Genomic DNA, 23,968 nt, shown 5'->3' with positions numbered 1-23,968 from the left:
TATGTGGGTCCCTGTCACACGGCTGGGGGACCTGGATTGAGTTCCTGGCTCCCAGCTTTGGCGTGGCCCAGCCCTAGCTGTTGAGGGCATTTAGGGAGAGAACTAGAGGATGAGAATTGTCTTAAAATGAGAATAATAATAAATGGTGTCAACGCATACAGTAGTGTCATCTTTTTAAGATACTGAGTTTTTTTCGTACCGTCACATGTATTCCAGGTCACTTATTATTCACTCAATCTCCTGCCGGTGGGCACTCGCATTGTTCCCCGGGGTTTGCAGGCCATCTCTTCATGCACCCAAGTGGGCTTCTTAGCCCTGTTGCTGGGTCCAGGGAAGACCATCCCTTCACCGCCCTAAGCATGCGGGCTCCAGAAGACCCTAGATCAACTTCTGCCCAGAGAGCCGACCTCGCCACCTGCCTAACTCTCCTGATTCTAGGGCACACGTGATGCTCCCTTTGCTTTCCTGCTCAGGGTTCGCTGTGGAGAAACATTCCCGCACCCCTAACCCCGGCCCTACCCATGCTGGAACCACACAGCCCGAGCCACGAGGGTGTCACGTGGTGGCACTGCTCACCATCTTGACCAAACTTCCCAGAGGTCTTTTATCGATATTCGAGCAGGAATAACGACTTTAGGATTTCAATAAAGTACCAATCGTGGGAGAAAACAGAAATGACAGACAGTAAAGGAATTTCATTTCTACCCATGAAACACAAAGTACGAGCATAATTCTGGAAAGAGGTCAGAGCTCATTTTAAAATTAGAATTCTTAATTAAGAACAAAGTTATTCTCTTAAAAGAGCGGACTATAAAAAGCTTTTATAAAAAGGGCAGTGTCTGAGCTGGGACGGAGTAACCTTTCTTTGCTGATAACTGTCTCAGCCACATGCTATAGAAACCTTGATTCTTTTTTTTAAAAAATTAATTTATTTACTTGAAGGCAGAGGGTGGTAGAGAGATCTCTCCCATCCGCTGGTTCAGGCCACAGCCAGGAGCCTGGAGCTCTGCCATTCGGGTCTCCCACAGATACTCGGGCCATCTGCTGCTGCCTTCTCATACTCATAAGCAGGTAGCTGGATCTGGGGTTGCAGGCAACAGCTTAGCTCTCTGTGCCACTACACTTGCTCCACTCCTGTCTCTTGCAATGAAATGCCCACTGTGGTGTAGTGGGTGCACACGCCCATAGGGGTGCCGCTTTGAGTCCCTGCTGCTCCACTTGTGATCTGGCTCCTTGCTAATATGCCTGGGAAAGCAGCAGAAGATGGCCCAAAATACTCAGACCCCTGCACCCACAAGAGAAACCTGGAAAAAGCTCCTTGTTTCAGTCTGGCCAAGCCCTGGCCATTGTGGCCATTTGGGGAGTGAACCAGTGCATGGGAAACCTCTCTCTCTCTCTCTCTCTCTCTGCAACTCCACCTTTGAAATAAATAAATCTTTAAAAAAAAGTCTACAGTAGACCAGATAGAGCAAAATGACCAGGTTTCACTCCGTAGGGCTGGTCCCAGACTGTCATTGCACCCCCTTGTGAATTAATCAAACTTGACGTTGAACAAGTGACTTTCAGAGTTTTCCAAGGCATTCTGCAACACGGAGAGTTCACCACGTGTGTGAGGAGAAAAACGTGTGCTGTGAACGAGGGGACGGCGTGGAGGACGTAGCTCATTTGAACTGGAAAGTACAGCCCATGGCCGTGGCAGGTGCTGCAGAAGGGGGCACAGAGTAAGGAGCCCTTGGGTGCCAGAGTCGGGAGAGCCCTGCGGAATATTCTCAGCAGCACACCGACGTGACTGCCGAGGCCTGAGGAGGCCAAAGGTTGGTGCGAGAGAAGACAAGTAACCAGAGGCAGAAGCAAAGGCTGCTCTGGTCTGCAAGGGACTGATCCCCAGACCTCCCAAAGTGTGCATGTTGAAGCCCTAAGCCCAGTGTCAGGGTGTTTGGGGGTGAGTGGGTCACAGGGGAAGCCCTCGTGATGGGATCAGTGCCCGTATCAGAAAAGACACAAGAGATCTTGCTTCCTGTCCCTTTACCGTGAGAGGAGGTAGCACAAGGCCGCGTGTGCAAAACAGAAGTGGGCTCTCCCCAGGCTGTGCCCTGGGCCCCCTGATCCTGGACACTTTGGTCTCCAGGAAGGTGAGAAACAGTCTGTTGTTTAAGCGACTCGATTTATGATATCTTGTTAGAGGCGCCCGAACGGACCAAGACAGGTTCAAGCCAGATCACGTTTGGAAGGGTGCATGAGAAATTACAAATAGGTTGGCCTTGGACCGGCGGCACCTTCTTAATCCAAAGTCAGCAAAGAATCCAACCTATGGAGAAAGGAAAGGCCGGAGGCATTGGAGCTGAACAGGCCTCACTCAACCTCAGCTCTGACTCCTAATGCCAGCGTGGTGTGGGGCATGACACGTAAGCTTCTAAGCCAGCTTTCTCATTTGCAATATAGAACAGTTTTTGCTGTCACCCCACGGCTGGCAATGAATACACGAGGGAGCACCCACCATCCAACGTGGGTCTCCCTCCCCTCCAGCTGTCCCCCGGTCCCTGGGGACACCCGCACACCTCTGTCTTTGTAGACCAGGAGAGGATTGTCCAATGGATGTGGTGAAGGCCTTGGGTCACTCGGGCAGCCCGGAGGGCTCGGGCTGGAGAGGAAGTGTCTGCGGCCAGTTCTCATCTGCTCGCCAGCTCTCACTTCTGAAATCCCCGGCCCCCGGTCTTGGTGTGTTTGCTTGCAAGCGCCTCCTTTACTAGGAAATGCCTTCTCCCAACTGTGTCTCTGCTTCTCTGTGGAGCTGTGTTCTCACCATGTCTTCTCCCTGCCCACGGCTCCTCCCAGCTGCGCTGTCTCCTCCTCCTGTCTTCCATGACCGGTGATGAGGCTGACGCTGCGGTGTGGCGAGGGCCAGCGCAGAGCGGCTCCAGTGTCCTCCAGCACAGGCTAGGGCCACAGACAAACTCCACGTGCAGCTGATCTCAGGGAAATCCATGCGGAGCGTGGGTGGTTGTGGTCTCCAGGTTCCAGGATGGCTCAGCCCCTCAGGGACAGTGCAGACAGCCTGGGGACCTCAGGAACATTCAGCAACTGCAACAGTGACTCGCCCCTCGGCTCCGTCTCTGGTGTGCAGTAAAAGCAAAGCTAAGTGACTGGTTTCCCACCAAAGCTGCAGCAGGCCCCTGGGTCTCCCTACCACAGGGAAAAACTCCTTCCACACCCCCACACATCACCTTCCACAGAAGGAAAGAGAGAGATGTGCACTTGGCTCTCTAGAACATTCTGGAGTGAAAAGCACCAAAAGTGGAGCTCTTCAGAGGAGCGACTGTGCACACGGATGTCCCCAGACAGAGTCTAAGCTCAGGGGGAAGGCTGGGGCCCCCTGAGGGCCAGGAGCACTCCCGAATCTTTCCAGACACCTTGGGATAACTAAGACGTAAGGACGCGACCGCTGTCCACGCCCTCTAGGACCAGCTGTGGAAGAAGTGGGGATGGCGGCAAAGGCTGCAAAAGACAGGAGAAAGCAGCCTCACAGGCACCAGTGTGGCCTGGGTCCTCCCTAGCTGTCCTCAGGGAGCCATCCAGCCAGACCTCAGCCGGACTCTGCTGGCCCAACAAGAGCCGCGCTAACAAGGACAACAGCAAGAGACCCAGCGGTGACCATTCACTGTGCTCCGACCTCACGGTAGGCATGCACTGAGGGCTTCTACATGCGCTGGCTCGTTCCATCCCACAGCCACCCTTTAAGGCAAATCCTCCATGCGAACCCACTTTACAGACCAGGAAACAGGCATGGTTCTGAGTCACAGCAGGTAACTGGCATCTAGATTTGCTTCTTTAAGGCCCTTTGACCCTCTCCCATGCTCTTACCACTCTCCCATGCTGCTCTGGTTGTGCTGGGGTCAGGGGAGAGAGGAAGAGCCTCCGTGTCTCACTCTTAGGAGTGTTGTATCTCAGGCCAGACACTGACCTCTGTGCTTGCTGGGCGATCAATAATCTGGTTAGGAGGTGGGGGTTTTCTGTTTTTTATATTTTTTAAAGGTTTATTTATTTATTTGAAAGTCAGAGTTACACAGAGAGAGGAGAGAGAGAGAGAGGTCTTCCATCCAATGGTTCACTCCCCAGTTGGCTGCAACGGCCGTAGCTGTGCTGATCCAAAGCCAGGAGCTTCTTCCGGGTCTCCCACATGGTACAGGGGCCCAAGGATTTGGGCCATCTTCTACTGCTCTCCCAGGCCATAGCAGAGAGCTGGATCAGAAGTGTGTGTGCAGAAGTGTGTGCAGCCGGGACTTGAACTGGCGCCTATATGGGATGCCGGCACTGCAGGTGGTGGTTTTACCCACTAAACCACATCGCCGGCCCCAGTTTTCTGTTTTCTAGGCACAGGTGAATCTCCTGGTTGGAGGGTCTGTCTGTCCAATGCCAGAGCTGCTCACGCTGAAGCCAGGCATCTGTTTTACATCCTCCCTGAGAGCCGCTATCATGGGACCACATGGTTGAGAACCACTGGGTAAGAAGAAGCGGGCCAGCCTCACCCCTCCCCAGAGCAGCCCAGGCCGTCGGGTGCTTATAAGCCTGCTGGGCTGGGCCGGCCTGAGCCAGAGCCACGTCCCAGGCTACATTCTTTGTGGTGCTTGTCCCTACAAAACATCCAGCATACTGCATTGGCACGACCCAGAGCTTCCTGGGTCTCCAAAGAGCACATCACCAGCGTAACGGCTCCAATCACCTCTAATCCCACATCCCAGTGTAAACCTACCATATTCGCCCCAGCTCTCGCTGTGCACCACACCTGCTGACGCCTTTGCTCTCCAGGTGTTAGGTCACCTAGCACCATCGTGACTTCTGTAATGTTCTCCCTCGAGCTAGTGGTTCCCAAAGCAGCAGAGTCCTGGAGGACTGGTGAGTTTCTGATCAGTTAGCCCGAGCTGCCCTGATAACAAGGTCACATTTGGAGAGCTGCTGCCTTAAGCCACTGGTTTTTAATCCTACGGCACGTGAGAGTCACCTGAAAACTTGACACACAAAACAAAAAAAAAATACATTGCCAAACTTCACCCTGCCAGATTCCTTCGGGTTAGGGTCGGGCTGGTGTTTTGAAAGTTCCAGGTGATTCTAAAACACAGCAGAAGTTATTAAGCACAGTCTTACATCGTTTAAAGGGGCCGTGCTGCCAAGCGGCCCAGCTATCAGAATGGGCCATCTGAGGCCAGCAGGGGTGACAGGAGGCCAGGCTCTGCAGCTGCCTTTGCTCCAAACCAGAGCCCCGGTTCACAGCTAAGGGCTTTGAGATGTTGCCAAGCAACAGGCACCAAAGTCTGGGGCCCCAGCCTGCAATGATGCTTTGTTCCAGCAGGTGGAGCCCTGCGGGTCAGCCTCCGGCAGCGCTACTGCGTGGAAACATCAGAGCGACTCCCACTCCGATGGGCGGCCCATAATCACGGCAACAAGTGATCACCAAGGGCATACAGGACAGCTCAGCCCCTGCCGACCCCCAGTTAGGCGGGGAGGGCTCTGTCAGGGGACATTCCAGCAGGAGATTCCTGTTACGATAACCATCTCCTGCCAATGAGGATGACAAGGGAACTCAGCCAAAGGTAGCTGGTTTAAAATAAACCTGGAGGGGAAGTGGAGGTGTTTTTGTTTCCCGTATGCGTCTGGACGCTCTCCAGGCAGACTAGGGGTGTTTACATTGGAGACCTCCTTAGGCAGGGCCCGGGAACCACAACCCAGGGACAGAAGCCTTGGGAGTCTCCTCTGCCACACATGCCATGAGACCTGGGGACCCCCCGCCGGGACACACACACACACACAAGACCTGGGGACCCCCCGCCGGGACACACAAGAGACCTGGGACCCGGCCGCCGGGACACAAAGGTTGAGTCACAGCTCCTTCCTGCTGCCCAGGTACTGCAGATCCTAGTTCCTAAGGGACAGGACTCCCACTGATTTTAAACGACACATAAAAATTGATCATATTTAGGGGGTACCATGTGGTGTTTTGATACATGTATACATGGTGTAATATTCAAAGCAGAAAGAATTTATCATTCCTTTGAAGCAAAAAAAAAATGTTCAGAAACTTCTCTTGTGGCTCTTACGAATCCATAGTACGTTATCATCTACAGTCAACTTACTATGCAACGACACCAGAGCCCATTTCTGCCAGCCGTGACTGACTTCCTCTGAACCCATTTCCCCCGATCGCCTTCTGCCCCCAGCCTCTGGCAGCCACTCTTCTCTGGAGCACTGGCCTGGACCTCAGCTTCCATGAGACTCCACTTAGGACATTTGGGAGCGCTGGTCTTTCTGTGCCTGGCTTTTTTCACTGAATATAACATCCTCCAGTTCCATCCATGTTGCAAGACAGGATTTGGGCAGGCCTTTCAGACCAACAGGACTTGAATGATGGGGGCTACCACGATAGGACAGGATAGGGTAGGACAGGCCTGCTTGAAGAGAGTGCTCCTGAAAAGCAAAGGGGTGATGGTGCAGAGCCATTCCTGCAACACTACTTTTGCCTGATGATATTTTTATGACCAGCATCACACAGAGAACCGGGGTTGTCACTAACACGAGGGGATACAGTGTAAGACAAAGAACTGATGCGAGCTAGGAAGTTAGCAATTAGCCTGTGTGTGTGAGAGGGGGCTTAGGGAAACAAGGCACCTGCAGAAAGGAACGTAGCAGCATCCGGCAGCCTTGGGAGCACACCTTGAAAGCAGCCCAATGTTTTACACTACAGACTGTCCACACCCCAATAACTCTGTGAGTGCTCCCACCTTTCCCCCAGTGAAGGCACCCCAGGAGATTCCTCTCTGCCCAGTGCCTAGTGGGCTACCTAGTCTTATAACATCGGTCAGTAACACCCCCTGGGAGGAATTTTACCTATTTCACACCCAGCAAAGCCTTTTCCAGGAGAAGGTGGGGCAGGTAGGGAGGAGAAATGGCAGGAAGAAGTGGACCCACAATCTTATAAACCCCAGTCTAAATGGTATCTCTCTCAGATCCATCTGGACAGGTGTGCACAGTTCCAACAGATGCCCTACCCCATGAAACCTTGCTACCTGGCTCACCACTACGCCCTGCCTCACACCTGAATTCTTTGTTGTGGGAAGAACCTCTGCGTCAGCCATCTCTGTTAACATTTGGGTTAGATCACTGTTACGATTTCATAATGGCAGAGTTTCCGTTCTTCATGAGAAATGCAGTAGACCCAGGCCATGCGATCGTTCTTGAGGCATGTAATGTCTGTGCGTATTACCTGTGGCGTTAAACACAGAGGCAGTAGAGGCAGGGAAACTTGTGATGCTACTGGGAGAGCCCCGTATTTTAGAAACACAACGTGCAGCTGCAAAGGGTCTCGAGCAGTCTGGACAAGTACGTTAAGGAGGCTAACGGCGGTCAAGTGCCTTCTCCACATGGCCCATCTTTATCTGTGGCAGAACCGCAGTGGCTGCAATCCTGGCTAAGAGGCCCCTCATTGAGGTTTCAAATGATGGAAGACCCCCTCTTTCCTAGGGACCCCCTAACTCTTGTTAGGGCCGTGAGCAGTGTAGAGTTGCGACAGGGAACTTCATAAAGTTTCCTCAGGTTTATGATTCGAAGATGACAAAGTTAGGAAGACACTCAGGGAAAACAGATGGAGAAAAGCTTTCATGGACCAAAGGAGAGAAAAAAACTTTCCGTTAAAAACCAGTTGTAGTTTAGAAAGCTTCCCATGCTTTCTGCTTGTTGGAAATGCTGTGTCTGTCTACTTGGAGGAGTAATACATCGCATCTTAATTAGACTACAGGTGACAAGCAGCAGCAAGGGAATAGATTTCCTTGATAACACAAATCAAGATCAGGACACTCAAATGGGAAGAACAGGTTAATTTTAACGAGACAAAACGCGATGGTGGAGATGTTAACTTTTCCACTGGAGGCTCACGGTCTAATCACACAAGGACAGGTGAGCTGGGACGGTCCTGTGGAGTAACGATGATCAAGAGTAATACGGCGCTGTGGCTCAGTAGGCTAATCCTCCGCCTTGTGGCGCCGGCACACCGGGTTCTAGTCCCGGTCGGGGCACCGATCCTATCCCGGTTGCCCCTCTTCCAGGCCAGCTCTCTGCTGTGGCCAGGAAGTGCAGTGGAGGATGGCCCAAGTTCTTGGGCCCTGCACCCCATGGGAGACCAGGAGAAGCACTTGGCTCCTGCCATTGGAACAGCGCGGTGCGCCAGCTGCAGCGCGCCTACCACGGCGGCCATTGGAGGGTGAACCAACGGCAAAAGGAAGACTTTTCTCTCTGTCTCTTTCTCACTGTCCACTCTGCCTGTCAAAAAAAAAAAAAAAAGAGTAATACGGAGAGGAGACGGCAGAAGTGTGTTGTTAGAAGTCAATTATTCCTAGTGATCAGGTCCCATTAATAAGAGAAGTCCTTTTCAGAGGACTCATTTCCTTCCAGGGTTAGGCTTGCTTTCACAGAAAGGTCCAGCAATAAGAAGGGCTAATATATTTCAAGCAACTTAACTGGCTGTTAACTGGCACTGTGGCTCACTTGGTTAATCCTCACCAGCATCCCATATGGGCGCCGGGTTCTAGTCCCAGTTGCTCCTCTTCCAGGCCAGCTCTCTACTGTGGCCCAGGAGGGCAGTGGAGGATGGCCCAAGTGCTTGGGCCCTGTACCCGCATGGGAGACCAGGAGGAGGCACCTGGCTCCTGGCTCCAGATCAGTGCAGCACTGCCTGTGGTGGCCATTTGAGGGGTGAACCAATGGAAGGAAGACCTTTCTCTCTGTCTCTCTCTCTCACTGTCTATAACTCTACCTGTCAAATAAAAAAAATAAAAAAAAATATTCCATCTGCCTCTGTGGTACATTTGTCCCTAAGTGATAAGGCATCAGCTAAATGAGCTCATACCACTCACAGGTCATGGCTTTGACCACCTTTCCCGTGGCCTAACATATTCACAGAACACAACATGCAGGTCTAACACAGGACAAACTAGGATCAGGGAGACAAGGACTGATCTCTGGTTTTCTAATAAAAACCAGAAAATGGCAGTCACTTCCTTTGGGCCAACACTCTAGCATGGCAGATTAAATGCTGGCATCCCACATCAGAGCACAGTTTGAATCCTGACCTACTTCAGACCCAGCTCCCTGCTAACGTGCTTGGGAAAGCAGCAGAGGATGGCACAAGTACCTGGGCCCCTGCACCTACACAGGAAATCCACATGACGTTCTGGGCTCCTGGCTTCTGCCTGGCCCAGCCCCAGCCATTGGAGGAGAGAACCAGTAAATGGAAGAACTCACTCTCCCTCCCCTCCTCTCCCTCATCCCCCTCTGCCTGTCAAATCAATCTATCAGCAAACCAATACTATTTATTTGATAAGCAATTCTATCAGAGGGAGAGAAACAGATCTTCCATCTGCTGGTTCACTCCTCAAATGGTCACAACGGCCATGGCTGGGCCAGGCCAAAGCCAGGAATCCATCAGGCACTCCAGCAGGAGATCCTGGCATTGCAAGCTGCAGCCTAACTCACTGTGCCACAATGCTGGCTCAGAAAGCATGTCCGTTTCAGCAACTGTTCATAGAATCATGGGTCTTCCTCCTTTCCTTTGTTGGTATAATGAATTTGGGAACTAGCCTTGCATTCCTGGACAAAACCCACTTGCTTACACTGAACAAGTATGCATGGACTTCAAAGATTTTACACCAAAATACACTTATTTTTTAATTCCATTTTCCATGGACTTCTATTTTAAAATATTTTTTCAAGATTTATTTATTTCAAAGCAAGAGTCAGAGAGAGAGATATTTCATCCACGGGTTCACTCTGCAAATGGCCACAACAGCTATGGATGGGCCAGGCCAAAGCCAAGAGCCTGGAACTCCAACTGGGTCTCCCAGGTAGGCTCCAGGGGCCAAATACACAGGGCATTTTCTGCTGCTTTCCCAGGCACATTAGCAGGAGCTGGATCAGAAGTGGAGCAGCCAGGACTTGATCTGGCACACATATGGGATGCTGGTGATGTGGGGCGGTAGCTTCACCTGCTATCCTGCTATGCCACAATGCCAGCCCCTCACAAACTTTTTAAAGTATCCTTGTATTATTCTGATAAGTGCTATTTTTTTTTTTTGACAGGCAGAGTGGACAGTGAGAGAGAGACACAGAGAGAAAAGGTCTTCCTTTTGCTGTTGGTTCACCCTCCAATGGCCGCCGCGGCCGGCGCACTGTGGCCGGTGCACTGCGCTGATCTGAAGGCAGGAGCCAGGTGCTTCTCCTGGTCTCCCATGGGGTACAGGGCCCAAGCACTAGGGCCATCCTCCACTGCCTTCCTGGGCCACAGCAGAGAGCTGGCCTGGAAGAGGGGCAACTGGGACAGAATCTGGCGCCTGACCGGGACTAGAACCTGGTGTGCTGGCGCCGCAGGCGGAGGATTAGCCTATTGAGCTGTGGCGCCAGCCAGTGCTCTGTTTTATTATATAGTTTTATTAATAACTTTTCTATCTATATTCATATTGATTCTGGTCTATTTTTTTAAGATTTATTTTATTTATTTGAAAGGCAGAGTTAGAGGAGGAGAGACAGAGATACATAGAGATCTTCCATCTCTGGTTCACTCCCCATATGGCCACAACAGCTGAGGCTGGGCCAGGCTGAAGCCAGGAGCTTCTTCCTGGTTCCCCATGTGGGTGCAGGGGCCCAGTTACTTGAGTCATCACAACTGACTCCCAGGGTTTGCATTAGCAGGAAGCTGGAAGCTGGAATCAGGAGCTGGACCCAGGCATCTGATGTAGGATGGGGGCCTCTTAACCACAAGGCTGATCGCCTACTGCAGCTTGCCCTTTAACTGTATTTCTCCATGAATACTGTGAAGCATTCTTGTATTTACTTGGGTTTGTTATTAAGGTTCTGCTGGTTTCTTTCTTTCTTTTTTTTTAAAGTCCAGTTTTCCATTTTGTTCTATGCACTGGCACCTGAGCAGGGGCCCAAGAGGGGTGCTCAGAGGTTTACCAGCTCCCTTCCTCTTTGACCCTATTTAGTAGATTCCAGAATGTAGGTTAGGGGAAAGAAGCTTCGGAAGTCTTATGCCAAGTACTGGCCTGGAAAGCAAAGACCCTCCAGTGAATGGTGTCCAGGAAACACACAGGTATTTAGGAGGATTTAAAAACGCTGACTTCCAGCCTTGCCCTAACATTGCAACATCCCATCTAGAGTGGCTGGAACCTACTAGTCCATGTGATTTTAGGCAGTTTGACTGGCACATTAATCTGGGCTACAAAACACTCTGCTGTGTAGTTAGAGCTCCAGTTTGAAGTGCAGACTGCTGAGGCCACAGAACACAAACAGCACGGACAGACCGTGGGGGTGGGTGGCTTGCTGACTGCACACCCAGGTGCTGGCTGGCTGGCAGGGTCAGTTCTGCCCCCAGGCCTGCCCAGAGCTAGAGGAAAACAGCCTGTCTCTACCTTACTGAGCACCAACGGAGACACAGCAGCCTTCTAAGGAGGGCCAGAGGGGACCGAGGAAAGGACCTGCTGGTCCAGGATTTCCACATAGGTGGAGAGAGGGCAGGAGAGAGCAGCGAAGAAAAGCAAGGCAACTCCTGCGTGCCCTGTTTTTAACTGCAGCCTCACCAGCCTCTCCCAAGAATGTCCATTAGCTTGGAGGGGCCATGCCTAAACTCTGAACCTTGCTCTCCCCACAGCCCCAGGCAGGTGCTCTTGCCAGACCCACCACCTCAATTCTCACACTATCCCTTCTCAACCTCAGGGGCCACCTCGCCTTCCTCCAGAGAGCATCCTGGAGGCACCTGCCAACCTTTGCCAAACACACGGGTCACCGTGCTGGTGGCCCGATTAACACCTGCATCATAATAAACCAGCACTCACTGAGACTTTCCTGTGATCCATCCAGTACTTCTCCATGTATTGTAGCATACACAAGCCATGCAACAACTCATAGCACACGCTGCATTCCATAAGGAGACAGGCCTTGCTCATAAACTTATGTCCACTCGGAATATTTCACGGGACTCCATGAAGAGCACCCTGACTTCCTGGTGTCTGGCCCCTGGCTCAGCAGAGGGTCATCCTAGCCGACAGACAAGGTTCTAAGACCAAGGGGGAAATGCCTACAGCAGAGAGCCATTTCCCTCCAGGCTGCTAGGAAAATCCCCAAGCCGAGGATAATACCACAGACCAAATAAATCAGAGCCTGTAGGTGTAGGTGTGGACCTGGGCCTAGCACTTTTTAAGGCTCTCCTGGTGACCACACCTGCAGTCGATATTGAGAACCACTGACCGCAGGCGCTTACTTTGTATGTCACTGAGGACAATGGTCTCAAAAAGGGAGACAGTTACTAAGATGACAATAGGGGCCACCACCTCCCAAGCTGGCATTCCATGTGAACACTGGTTCGAGTCTTGGCTGCTCCACTTCCAATCCAGTTCCCTGCCAGTGTGCATGGGAAAGCACTGGATAATAGCCCACATGCTTGGAACCCTGCTACCCACGTGGGAGACCTAAATGGAGTTCCAGGCTCCTGGCTTCAGCCTGGCTCAGCCCATCCCTGGCCACCGTGGCCATCTGGAGGAATGAACTTCTGGGGATGGATGGTGGCAATGGTTGCACAATAATGAAAATGTACTTAATACCACTGAACCTTACATTTATAAATGATTTGGCTTGGCCCAGCCCTGGCCACTGAGGCCATCTGGAGAGGGAGCCAGCAGCTGGAAGATCTCTGTCTCTTCCTAACTCAGTCTTTCAAATAAATATATGTATGTATGTATGTATGTATGTGTGTGTGTATATATATATATATAGATATAGATATAGATATATATATAAAATGTAACTGCCATCCATTGAGCTCTTCCCGCATCCTTAATTAAGCTATATTAAGCACTCTGCATGGATGTCATTTAACCTTGGAACAAATCCCCAAGGTGGGTGGTACTGTGCCAACTTTACAGACTGGAAGTGTAGGCTCAAGGAGGCTTGGCCAAAGTGAAAGAGGTGTAAGTGTGATCCATAACCTCTACTCTCGGCAAGAAAAAATGACGAGATTTCAAAAGGAGTGGCAAGTTCACAGAGATAGAAAGTAGAATGATGGTTGCCATGTGCTGGGGGAAAAGCCAGTGAGGAATTCAACAGGTGGCAAGTTTTACTTTGGGAAAATTAAAAAAAATCCAGGAGATGGTTGGTGGCTATGGTTGCAGAATAATGTGAGTGTACTTAATGCCACTGAACTTTGCACTTAAAAACGATTGAGAGTAGGCATCGCAGTGCAGTGTGTTAAGCCCTGTCTTGGGATGCCCACATTCCATTTTGGAGCATCAGTTAGTCCTGTTTACTCTGCTTCCTTGATTCAGCTCCCTGCTACAGCCTCTGGGAGGCAGCAGGGGATGTCCCACGTGCTTGTGCCCCTGCCACCCATGTGGGAGACCCCTTCTCCTCCATGGAGTTCCAGGTCCTTGGCTTCTGTTGGCCTAGCCCTGGGTCTTGAGGGCATCTGGGGAGTGGACCAGCAGATGGAAGCACGTGCTAGCTTGCTCTCACCTCCTCCTCTCCCTCTTGCTTGTTCTACCTTTTTTTTTTTTTTGACAGGCAGAGTGGACAGTGAGAGAGAGAGAGAGACAGAGAATGGTCTTCCTTTTCGTTGGTTCACCCACCAATGGCTGCTCCAGTGGTATGCTGCAGCCGGCGCACTGCGCCGATCCAAAGCCAGTAGCCAGGTGCTTCTCCTGGTCTCCCATGCGGGTGCAGGGCCCAAGGACTTGGGCCATCCTCCACTGCACTCCCGGGCCACAACAGAGAGCTGGACTGGAAGAGGAGCAACCGGGACAGAATCCGGTGCTCCGACTGGGACTAGAACCCAGGGTGCTGCACTGCAGGTGGAGGATTAGCCTAGTGGGCCGCGGCACCGGCCTGTTCTACCTGTTGAGTAGATGAGATAAACATTTCAAAAAATGGTTCAGGTGGAACTGTATGTTATGTGTACTTTACCAGAATTGTAAATTCAGATTTTTAAATGGGTGAGAGAGACATTACGAGGTCTCCCGTCCGGCACCCAGTGCAATTCCGGGTCACCTCTGTACTCTTCATTGTCTCTGAGCTATTTTACACCTCCAAGTATGACAGACACACTTGCTTCTGGAAGAAATTCAGTGGCTACTGGTTCATTTTTACATCTTAACAGGCAAGTTTGGTTCCACTTCCTGGATGGCCTACTCATCTGTCATTTCTGAACTCTCCTTTGAGCCAGCTGTAACATCTTACTGGTTCCCTCATTCATCAGTGACTTAAATAAAATCTTAACGTGTTCATTTTACAAAAATTGTTCAGGATTACCATAGCATTCATTAGGTTTCCCCACAGATTCCCAATGATAAAGTACAAAAGCCTAAGTTTTCCCAGGTAAGATTTTCAACCCACTGGGCAACGCTTCTTACTATTACAGAACAAAAAAGCCGACTTTGTTTCACTGGATATGTGACTCCATACCCTCAACATCCCCTTCATCTCAAGGGCAACACACCCAACTCCAAGGAGCATGTGGATGAATCAGGGGGCTCCATCGGCTGCCCAGGCTCCGGCCCTCACTCTGGGTGGCAGAACACACCGGGATATGTGGGGGTCAGATTCGAAGTGCCAGGCTCTCTTGGGAAGCAACTCTATTATGCAGCTCTGAGTGGGAGGTGAGCAAGGAGAGGACAGGTGTGGAGATCCCCTTCCACTCCACTCCCCTCCCCTCCCCTCCCAGCTGCCGGCTCCCCTCTCTGATCCTCAGGCAGCTGGCCTTGGGAACACCCAGAGAGGATTCTATGGAACGTGTGAAGAAGTGGAAATGAATGTGGGCTACAGAGCTCCTGGAGAGAATGCTAGGAAGGGAGGGGGAGTTAGATGGAGAAGGGGCAGGGGGAGGAGGCAATGGAAGAGTGCCCATTTCATCCTGGGTCACAGCGTGTTTAAAGGTCAGGCCTAACAAGCCTCTGACGTGCTGCTGGTGGCGTAGCAATTGGCACGGCTTCCGCGCAGAGCAATTTAGGTCTAGCTGTCAGAATCCCAAGGGCACACACACTCTGACCCAACAGTACCATTTAGAGAAGTCTGTCCCACAAATAGCGTCACTCAACACAGTGAGACCCGAGAGCAAAGCTCATCCCTGCAGCCTAAGTTGTCAGAACAGAAGATTACCGTAATCTAAATGTCCAGTAATAGCGGATTGATTTAGCCAATTAGGTTTGTCCATACACTACTGGACAAAGCGAAGAGCAGATGGATATGTATGGTATCCCACAATTTGAATAAGAAAACAGAGCTACATTCATCTGCATGTATATGCATGAAATGTCAGGGGAAAAATGGCAAGAGACAGACAATGCACGTTGCTCTCAGGGAGGGAAACACAGCATGGGAGAAAGAGCATTAGAACCATTTCCTATTCAAAAACTTTACAACTCTCTACCTTTGCAGCAAGTGGAAGGAGTGCTCTGGATGAAGCACGCTGTGCAAAACACGTTCTAAGTTAAAGTTTTCACCCAACGGACAACCTTACAAGTGTCCAGTTCTCCCACTACCCAACTTCTGAGGAAGGGCACCATAAAGGAAATGGTGACAAACCAAAAGGCTGGCTCCCAAGCACTGCAATAAATGCCGATATTAAACCCAAACCCACGGGCTGGCATTGTGGCATCCCATATGAGTGCTGGTTCAAGTCCTGGCTGCTATACTTCCAGTCCCTGCTAATGTACCTGGGAAAGCAGCAGCAGCAGACGGCCTAAGGGCCTGGACCTCTGTCACCCACATGGGAGACCCAGATGGAGCTGGAGGCTCCTAGCTTTGGCTGGGCCCAACCCTGGCTGTTAGCAGCAATTTGGGGAATGAACCCATAGAAGGAAGCTCTCTCTTTCTCTCTCCTTCTCCCTCTTTAACTGCTTTCAGATAATTTTTTAATTGCTCTAAAATATTTACATTTTAAATATTTTTAAAATTTTAAATACATTTTAAAAAATTTATTTGAAACAGAGATAGAGAGAAAGAGGGAGATATCTTCCATCTAGTGGTTTGCTCCCCAAATGGCTGTGGCTAGACCAGGCGGACACCAGGAACCAGGAGCTTCTTCCAGGTCTCCCACGTAGGTGGCAGGGGCCCAAGTGTATGGGCCATTTTTCACTGCTTTCCCAGGCACATTAGCTGGGAGTTGGATTTTTTGGAAGTGGAGTAGCCGGGACTTGAACCAGCACCCACATGGGATGCCGGCACCTCAGGTAGAGGTTTAACCTTCTATGCCACAACACCAGCCCCATCTTATATTTTCATATAAATTTAAGAACCAGCTTCTCAACTCCTACCAAAAGAGGCTGAGATCTTTCATCTATTAAATGCAGGTCACTGACACTGTCCTTGTCATCTCATGTGGTCTTCACATCAACCCCCCGCCCCCCTGCCGCCAAGGGTGGGATTATCCTCATTTTCAAATGAGGACACTGAATGACCTGTGTCCACTGCCCAGGACTCCCCGTCTGGGGCTCAGGCCAGGAGACGGGCATTGCTTCATCACCAGGACCTCCTCCTAAGGACTATCACATCTGCCGCTCCCTGTGTATGAAACACCGCTCTGTGTAGCTAAAATACATGGACTCATTAGTGCTTACACAACCTAGTGAGGGAGCTATTACTAATCCTCATTTTAGAGGTGATGCTATGATATATGGAAAGATGATGACATAGGGAAAGAGCTAGTAGCCAGCACCAGTATTTGAACCCAGGGCAGTCCTGGCATCTATGTCCATGCTCATATCCTCTGCAGTGCACTCTCTGTCCAGGCTTCATGAATTTTCTACAAAAGTCTGGGACTGGTGTGCGTGAGGCAAGGTCAAGGGAGAAGAAAAGTCCTTTTGACCTAGCCTTCTCCTATCAGATAGCCTCTTTCCATCTGCATGGAGGGGGAGGAGCCAGGAGGGGGGAGTTGGATACTATGGGAGTCAGGGGCTGGTAGTGTCCTTATTGTGGGCCTTGTGGCCAGATAAAGCTGGGTCCACTACCTTCTGCAACCATGGTCAAGTTACCTTCTGCACGGCCCCTCCCTTTCCTCACTGGCTAAGAACTGTAGTGAGAATTCCAGCCAGATAGTATCTGCAAAGCACCCGGCCGGTGCTACCATGGGCACTTAACCGACTCTTTACGGTTTGATTTTATCTTCAGCAAATTACGAAATTAATACACACATGTTTTTTTAATAAGGGAAACAAGACAATGGAAAAGTCTACAAAAGCAAAGTTCATCATCTTCCCTGTGAGGGAGCCAACATGAGCAGTCTCCACCCGGTTCTCCGGGCTCACACAAACACAAGCAAGCATTTGCAAGGAGAAGTAGAGTTTAAAACAATGGAAACATACTGTACCCATCACTTGCTGCTTGCTTTTTTCATTTATCCATGGATATAACTAGAAAATACAGGGCAATAATGCTCTCCCTCGTAAGTATAGGCAAACATGTAAAATTCCATCAATAAGATATACATGATGGTTTGTGTAAGTTTGTATACGGTCTTACTTTTTCCCTTGTCTCCCCTTCCCCTTCCCTACCTCTACAGTATACCTTCAAACCATATACGTTGTATCAACCACCTGTCATCTGGACTTTCTATTCTTCCTCCTGCTCTTGTTACCATATGAATATAGATACACACATGCTTATATAGGTTGATTTGCTTTTGGTCACTGCCTACTTTCCAAAGATGGGACTGTGAAATTTAGTTCTTGCATTTCTCACTCTACAACAGCTTGTATAAAAACCTTCAGGTCCTCTGGGATAGTTCATGGATTCTTCTCCGAGGTGGCATAGCATTCCATGTATAAATGTTCCTTCTTTCCTATCTCCTTCATTAGAGCTGTCTGTTGCTATAAATGCTCAATAGCCTATTGCATCAAGGTCAGCTCTGTGACAAGCTGAAATGGAACAGGCTGTAGCTGAAAATGCTGCCTTTACAGGCTGGGGCATTGGGTTTATTCCTGTCACGCCAGTGCACTTATTAGCAGGAACCCCTTCATTCTCAAAGGCATGCTGCCTTGTACAAATTTATATATATATACACACACACACACATATATAATTCCATTTATATCTATATGGGTCTTTCCAAAGCATGATCAGACTTTCACGGAGTACCGGAGGACACACACCATGCCTCTCAGAGCCCCAACCCTAACCATCCCTAAATTCACCTTGTGTGCCCCTTCCTCTGGGGTTATTTCTACCCAACTCCCTCTCTGTAACTGGTCTTCCTATTATGGATCCAAACAACCCTCAACCCACACTCCTCTAGTCAAAAATACCAGGGCTTAAGACTTTAGCCTTGGTACTGGTGAATGAATTGTGATCCTATTTGAAAATAGGATATTAGCAGATGTAATGAAGACGCAAAATGAGGTCACGCTGGAGCAGGTTGAGTCCTTCAGTAAGACTGCTGTGCTTACAACAAGAGACAACAGAAACACAAGGAACCTGGATAATTACGAAGCAGAGAGCACAGGGCTGCAGCTGCAAGCTGAGGGTCATCGCGCATTGCTGACCAACTAGCAGAAGCTTGGAGGAGCGACGAGGGGTCCTCTCGAGACAGCAGCTCCACTTCAGACTTCCAGCCTCCGGAGCGTGAGACAATCGATTTCTGCTGTCTGAAGTCACTCCATTTGTGGTCATTTGCTTCTGCATTCGTGTGAAACATACAGACTCTCACCCAGGCCCTGGCTCTCCAACCAGAGAACATCAAACTCGACAGGAATAACTCGTGGAGCCCCTTCAGAAAGAATCGTTAAAATTTTTCATGAACATACTGTTTTACCCTAAGAATTTCCAGAGATTCCCCTAAGTCTGATATTAAGTATTGCTGGCCCTCTGTATCCGTGCATTCCACATCTTTGGATTCTATAAACTGTGCATCAAATGTAGTGATGCCTACTACGGCTGCATCTGTACTGAACACGTACAGCTGTTTATTCTTGTAATCGTTCTCTAAACAATACAGAGCAATGACTAGGTATACAGAATTCATACTGTGTTGAGTATCACAAATAATCTAGAGATGAGGTCAGGTGTGGGAGGATGTGCAGAGGGTATGTACAAATATTTGGCCATTTTATGTAAGAGACTTGATCATCCTCAGATTTTGGTGTGTGCAGGGGTCCTGGAACCAACCGTCATGCATGCCCAAGAATGACAGTGAATCAACTTCATCACAGCAAACAGTGCCTAACTTGTAAGCAACCTGAGTGTGCACCAGCAGGTGGCTAAATAAAATCTGCAGTTTCTCCATATGACGGGAGGTTACAGAGCCCTTGCAGAAAATGATGAGACCCACGTTTAATGGAACAGGAAGTCTCGTGGGCATACTATAAAGTGAAAAAAAGACCATCATGGGGGCCAGTGCTGTGGCACAGCAGGGAAGCCGCCACCTGCAGTGCCAACATCCCATACGGGCCAATTCAAGTCCCAGCTGCTCTGCTTCTGATCTTTCTCCCTGGAAATAAGCCTGGGAAAGCAGTAGAAGATGGCCCAAGTGCCTGGGCCCTTGCACCCACGTGGGAGACCCGGAAGAAGCTCCTGGCTCCTGGCTTCAGATTGGTCCAGCTCTGGCTGTTGCGGCCATGTGGGAAGTGAACCAGCAGATAGAAGGCCTCTCTCTCTGTTTCTCTGCCTTTCAAATAAATAAATCTTAAAAAAAATTCCCAAGGACAGTGCCTGCTCATTTTTTTTTTTTAAGATTTTACTTATTTATTTGAGAGGCAGAGTTACAGACAGAGGGAGAGAGAGAGAGGGCTTCCATCCTCTGGTTCACTCCCAAAATGGCCACAATGGCCAGAGCTGGGTCAATCTGAAGTCAGGAGCTTCTTCCAGGTCTCCCACTTGGGTGCAGGGCCCCAAGGACTTGGGCATCTTCTACTGTTTTCCCAGGCCATAGCAGAGAGCTGGATTGGAGCGTGAGAGCAGCTGCAACATGAACCAGTGCCCGTATGGGATGCTGGTGTCGTAGGCGGAGGCTTAGCCCACTAAGGCACAGCGCTGGCCCCTGCCATCACACTTCTATGCAGATACCTCCACCTTGAGGGTTCCAAGTAGTTCTCAACAGTATCTCTGTGGGCCAGGCTTGGCATTGAGGAGCAACGCAGAGGGCTTAGCCAGGTGACAAAATCCCTATTGGTATTGAGGTAACAACACGCAGCTGTAGGGGAAGATATTTAACTAAAACGTGAGGTAACTGGAGAGTCTATGTTCATTTATAAACCCAAAGCTTTCTTGCAAAAACACCCATTCTTGTGCCTGGGGATCAAGTATCTCAGGCTGCATAGGGTGGGATGGCTAGAAAGGCATGGAGCAGAGGGAAGACTTGGAGGCAGCAATGGCTGTCCTGGGTGGTGAGATGGTGTAGACGGGGGCAGGTCAAGAACCGAGGAGGAGACAGGACAGTGTTAAGCTTCTGCTTGCAGGGCTATGTAAATGGAGGTGCCATTCCTTACTAAAGGGACCTTGGGGACATGAGCAGGTTTCAGGAGGGGGCACGTAGGCTCAGAATTGAACTGCCTTTGGATCAGGCACATAAAGATGCCCACGAAGGCAGCTGGACATGGGAGTAGGGAGACGGGCGAGTTGGAGAGCTGGCACAGTCAAAATTGGTGTCCAGACAGTGAGTGGATGAGAGCTGGGCAGCTTCAGAGGCAGGCGGAGCAAAGGGCCACAGAAAAGGCACCTTGGGGAGGAAGGAGAACCAGGAGGCAGAGCGTGGAGGAGCCAAGGGGAGCTTCAGGGAGGCGAGCACAGGCGACACTGTCCAGTCCTGGTCTCAGCCCTCAACAGCACGCTAGCACAAGACGCCCGCTTTTCCTACCTCTCACTGGCACAACAGAGGCTTCACACATATTCATGTGGTAGGTGTTAAGAAATAACAAGAGGGCGGGCACTGCAGCGCAGTCGGTTAAGCTGCCGCCTGCGACACTGGCATCCCATATCAGATCATTGGTTCCCACCTGCTCCACTTCCCATCCAGCTCCCTGTTCATGCACCTAGGAAAGCAGAAGATGGCCCAAGTACTTGGGCCCCTGCCACCCAAGTGGGAGACTTGGATGGAGTTCCTGGCTCCTGATTTTGCCTTGACCCAGCCCTGGCTGTTGTAGTCATTTGGGGAGTGAAGCAGTGGATAGAACATCGATCTCCTTCCTTCCTCTCCATCTCTCCCTGTTTGCCTTTCAAATAAATAAAATGATTCTTCTAAAGAATAACAACAGGAGACTTTGGTGAAAACAGTCAAAGATTGAGGGGGTCAGGGGCCAGATTACCAGGAGGTCTAATGTTAGTGTCTCCAACCTCTAGACCCCTTCCAGCTACGTCCGACTTCTCAGGGCGCCCGCTGCCTTTGTCAGAGTACCTGTTCCACGGAAAACGCGTTGGTCAACACAATGAAATATAGCTCGTCTAGGTACAAAAATTGTGCAAATGGAAAATCCGAGTTGTCAGCGAGCCTTCCTCCTACAATGAGCTTTATCTTCTTATCCATAGATCCCACACCAATGCCCAACTCCCAAGCCCACTGCCCCTGAAGGGCTGGCCTCTGCCTGGCAAGCCCCTGGCCCTGTGGGCAGGTATTGGAACCCTATACTACTAGTTGCTGAGTAAAACCCACACGAGAACAGAAGGGACTGCCCTTATCTCTTAACAGGAAGGGCGTGTCCATGGAAGCCAGGAGAGCTCAACCTATCCTGGCTTTGGGATGCCCCAACGCGAACAAGTGGCTTTCCTTCTGTGACCCCCATTTCCTCAGAGCTCCAAAAGGAAACAATATGTATCAGGGCCTGGGGATGAGCACCACACAGGAGAAAATCATTTGGGAAGTAGAAAATGCTACGCACACGTGCAATAGTGCTTTATCCAAGTAGCTGGACACGTGAAGCTGCAGCCAGTGGAACATCTGCAGAGTCTATCTGCTGTATATAATGGCAAGTGCTAGGCTCCGATAAGCACAGCCCCAAAGTTCATGCTCCAAAATTATTAATCACACAATTGAGATCTGGCAGTTACGAAAAAGGACTCCTGAACCAAACAGGCAAGGTTGGAACCCCAGTTCTGACACTTTCTAATGGAAACTCTATGCAAGGTACCTAACCACTCCACTCAGTTTTGCCATCTGTAGGAGGAGGAAACTAAGAGTTATGGTGAGGATTCAAAGATTCAGTTGTAGAGATCTGACAAGAGTACCTGCTACTGGCAACCGTGGTCAAAGTGTAGGCAATCTGCCATCAGTAACGTTCCTCTCCGTCACCCCACATGGGGCTGACCACGTGAGCACTGTCTTAGGCACTGAATGGGTTAAATCACAGCCAATAGTTTGTGCCCACTTAGATGTTTTGTAAATGCAGCAAGCTGCGTTATTGTGCTAACTCCTGACGGACTCTGTAAAGTCTCTGAGGGAACGGTGGCTCCTGCAGCTAAGAAATTTGCCTAAATCAATGGTTCTGAGCCAGGGGTGATTTCCACCCCCCAGAAGAGTTTCGGCAATTTCTGGGGATGTTTTTGGATATCACAACCCAAGGGTAGGGAGGAGACAACACTCCTGGCATCTATAGGGAGTCCAGAGGTGCTGCTAAGTACCCTACAATGCCCAGGGGAGTCCCAACAACCAAGAATGGGGTGGCCCAACATATCAGTGGTGCTGAAGTTCAGAAAGCCTGGTCCACTTTGTAATTATTTGAAAATGTACTCTATTTATTTAAAGGCAGAGTGAGAAAGAGACAAGGAGGTCTTCCATCTGCTGGTTCATTTCCCAAGTGGCTGCAAAGGTTGAGCTAGGCAGAAGCAAGGAGCCTGGAACTCCATCTGGGCCTTCCGCATGAGTGGTAGGGGCCCAAGGACTTGGGTCATCTTTTGATGCCTTCTCAGGTACATTAGCAGGAAGCTGGATTGGAACTGGAGCAGCCAGGACTTGAAATATCACTCCAATGTGGGATGGCGCTGTTGCAAACTGAGACTTGATCCACTGTACTACAACACCTGCTCCCTGGCCCACCATATTGATTCATTTTTAAAAAAGATTTATTTTATTCACTTGAAAGGGTCACAGAGAGAGAGAGAGAGAGAATCTTCCATCTGTTGGTTTGCTCCCTATATGGACGCAACAGCTGGGGTTGGGCCAGGCCAAAGCCAGGAACCAGGCGCTTCTTCTGGGTGTCTCATGTGGGTGCAGGGGCTCAAGTACTTGGATCATCTTCCACTGCTTTCCCAGGCACATTAGCAAGGAGCTGGATTGGAAGTGGAGCAGCCAGGGCTTGAACAAGCACCCATATGGGTTGTTGGTGTTGCAGGCAATGGCTAAATCCATTATGCCACAATGTTGGTCCCTTGGCCCACTTTAATAGGTAATTAGTTGTTGGGGTCTTAAGCCTGAGGCTGACCCCTGAACAGCAGGGGACAGTACAGACACTCCCCAACAAGGCGAATGGGAGAGGTAAGGTCAATGGGTCAAACACACCACAAGCACCCATGAGTTCTGTTGAAGCAGGAACTACTTTATTGAGAAAGTGTACAGGCTTATAAAGGTTATGAAAGGGCCAGCGCAGTGGCTCACTAGGCTAATCCTCCACCTAGTGGTGCCAGCACACCAGGTTCTAGTCCCGGTCGGGGCGCTGGATTCTGTCCCGGTTGCCCCTCTTCTAGGCCAGCTCTCTGCTGTGGCCCGGGAAGGCAGTGGAGGATGGCCCAAGTGCTTGGGCCCTGCACCCGCATGGGAGACCAGGAGAAGCACCTGGCTCCTGGCTTCAGATCAGTGCGATGCGCCAGCCGCGGCGGCCATTGGAGGGTGAACCAATGGCAAAAAGGAAGACCTTTCTCTCTGTCTCTCACTATCCACTCTGCCTGTCAAAAATTAAAAAAAAAAAAAAAAAAAAAGCTTATGAAAGACATGCGCAGAAGGGGAGCCAAACAGCAAAAAGGT

The 23,968-nt window shown here is 50.2% G+C and overlaps 1 protein-coding gene across 2 annotated transcripts in view; it reads right to left on the bottom strand.

Moving 5' to 3' along the window:
* The window catches only part of ANKRD6 (ankyrin repeat domain 6), a 206,192-nt gene that overhangs the window by 36,887 nt on the left and 145,337 nt on the right, over positions 1 to 23,968 (bottom strand). The window lies entirely within an intron of this gene.

Source organism: Lepus europaeus, chromosome 3 (assembly GCF_033115175.1).
Source record: "Lepus europaeus isolate LE1 chromosome 3, mLepTim1.pri, whole genome shotgun sequence".
NCBI classification, from domain to species: Eukaryota; Metazoa; Chordata; class Mammalia; order Lagomorpha; family Leporidae; genus Lepus; species Lepus europaeus.
Note: the sequence above shows the minus strand (reverse complement) of the source record. Positions and strands in the feature narration are given on the sequence as shown.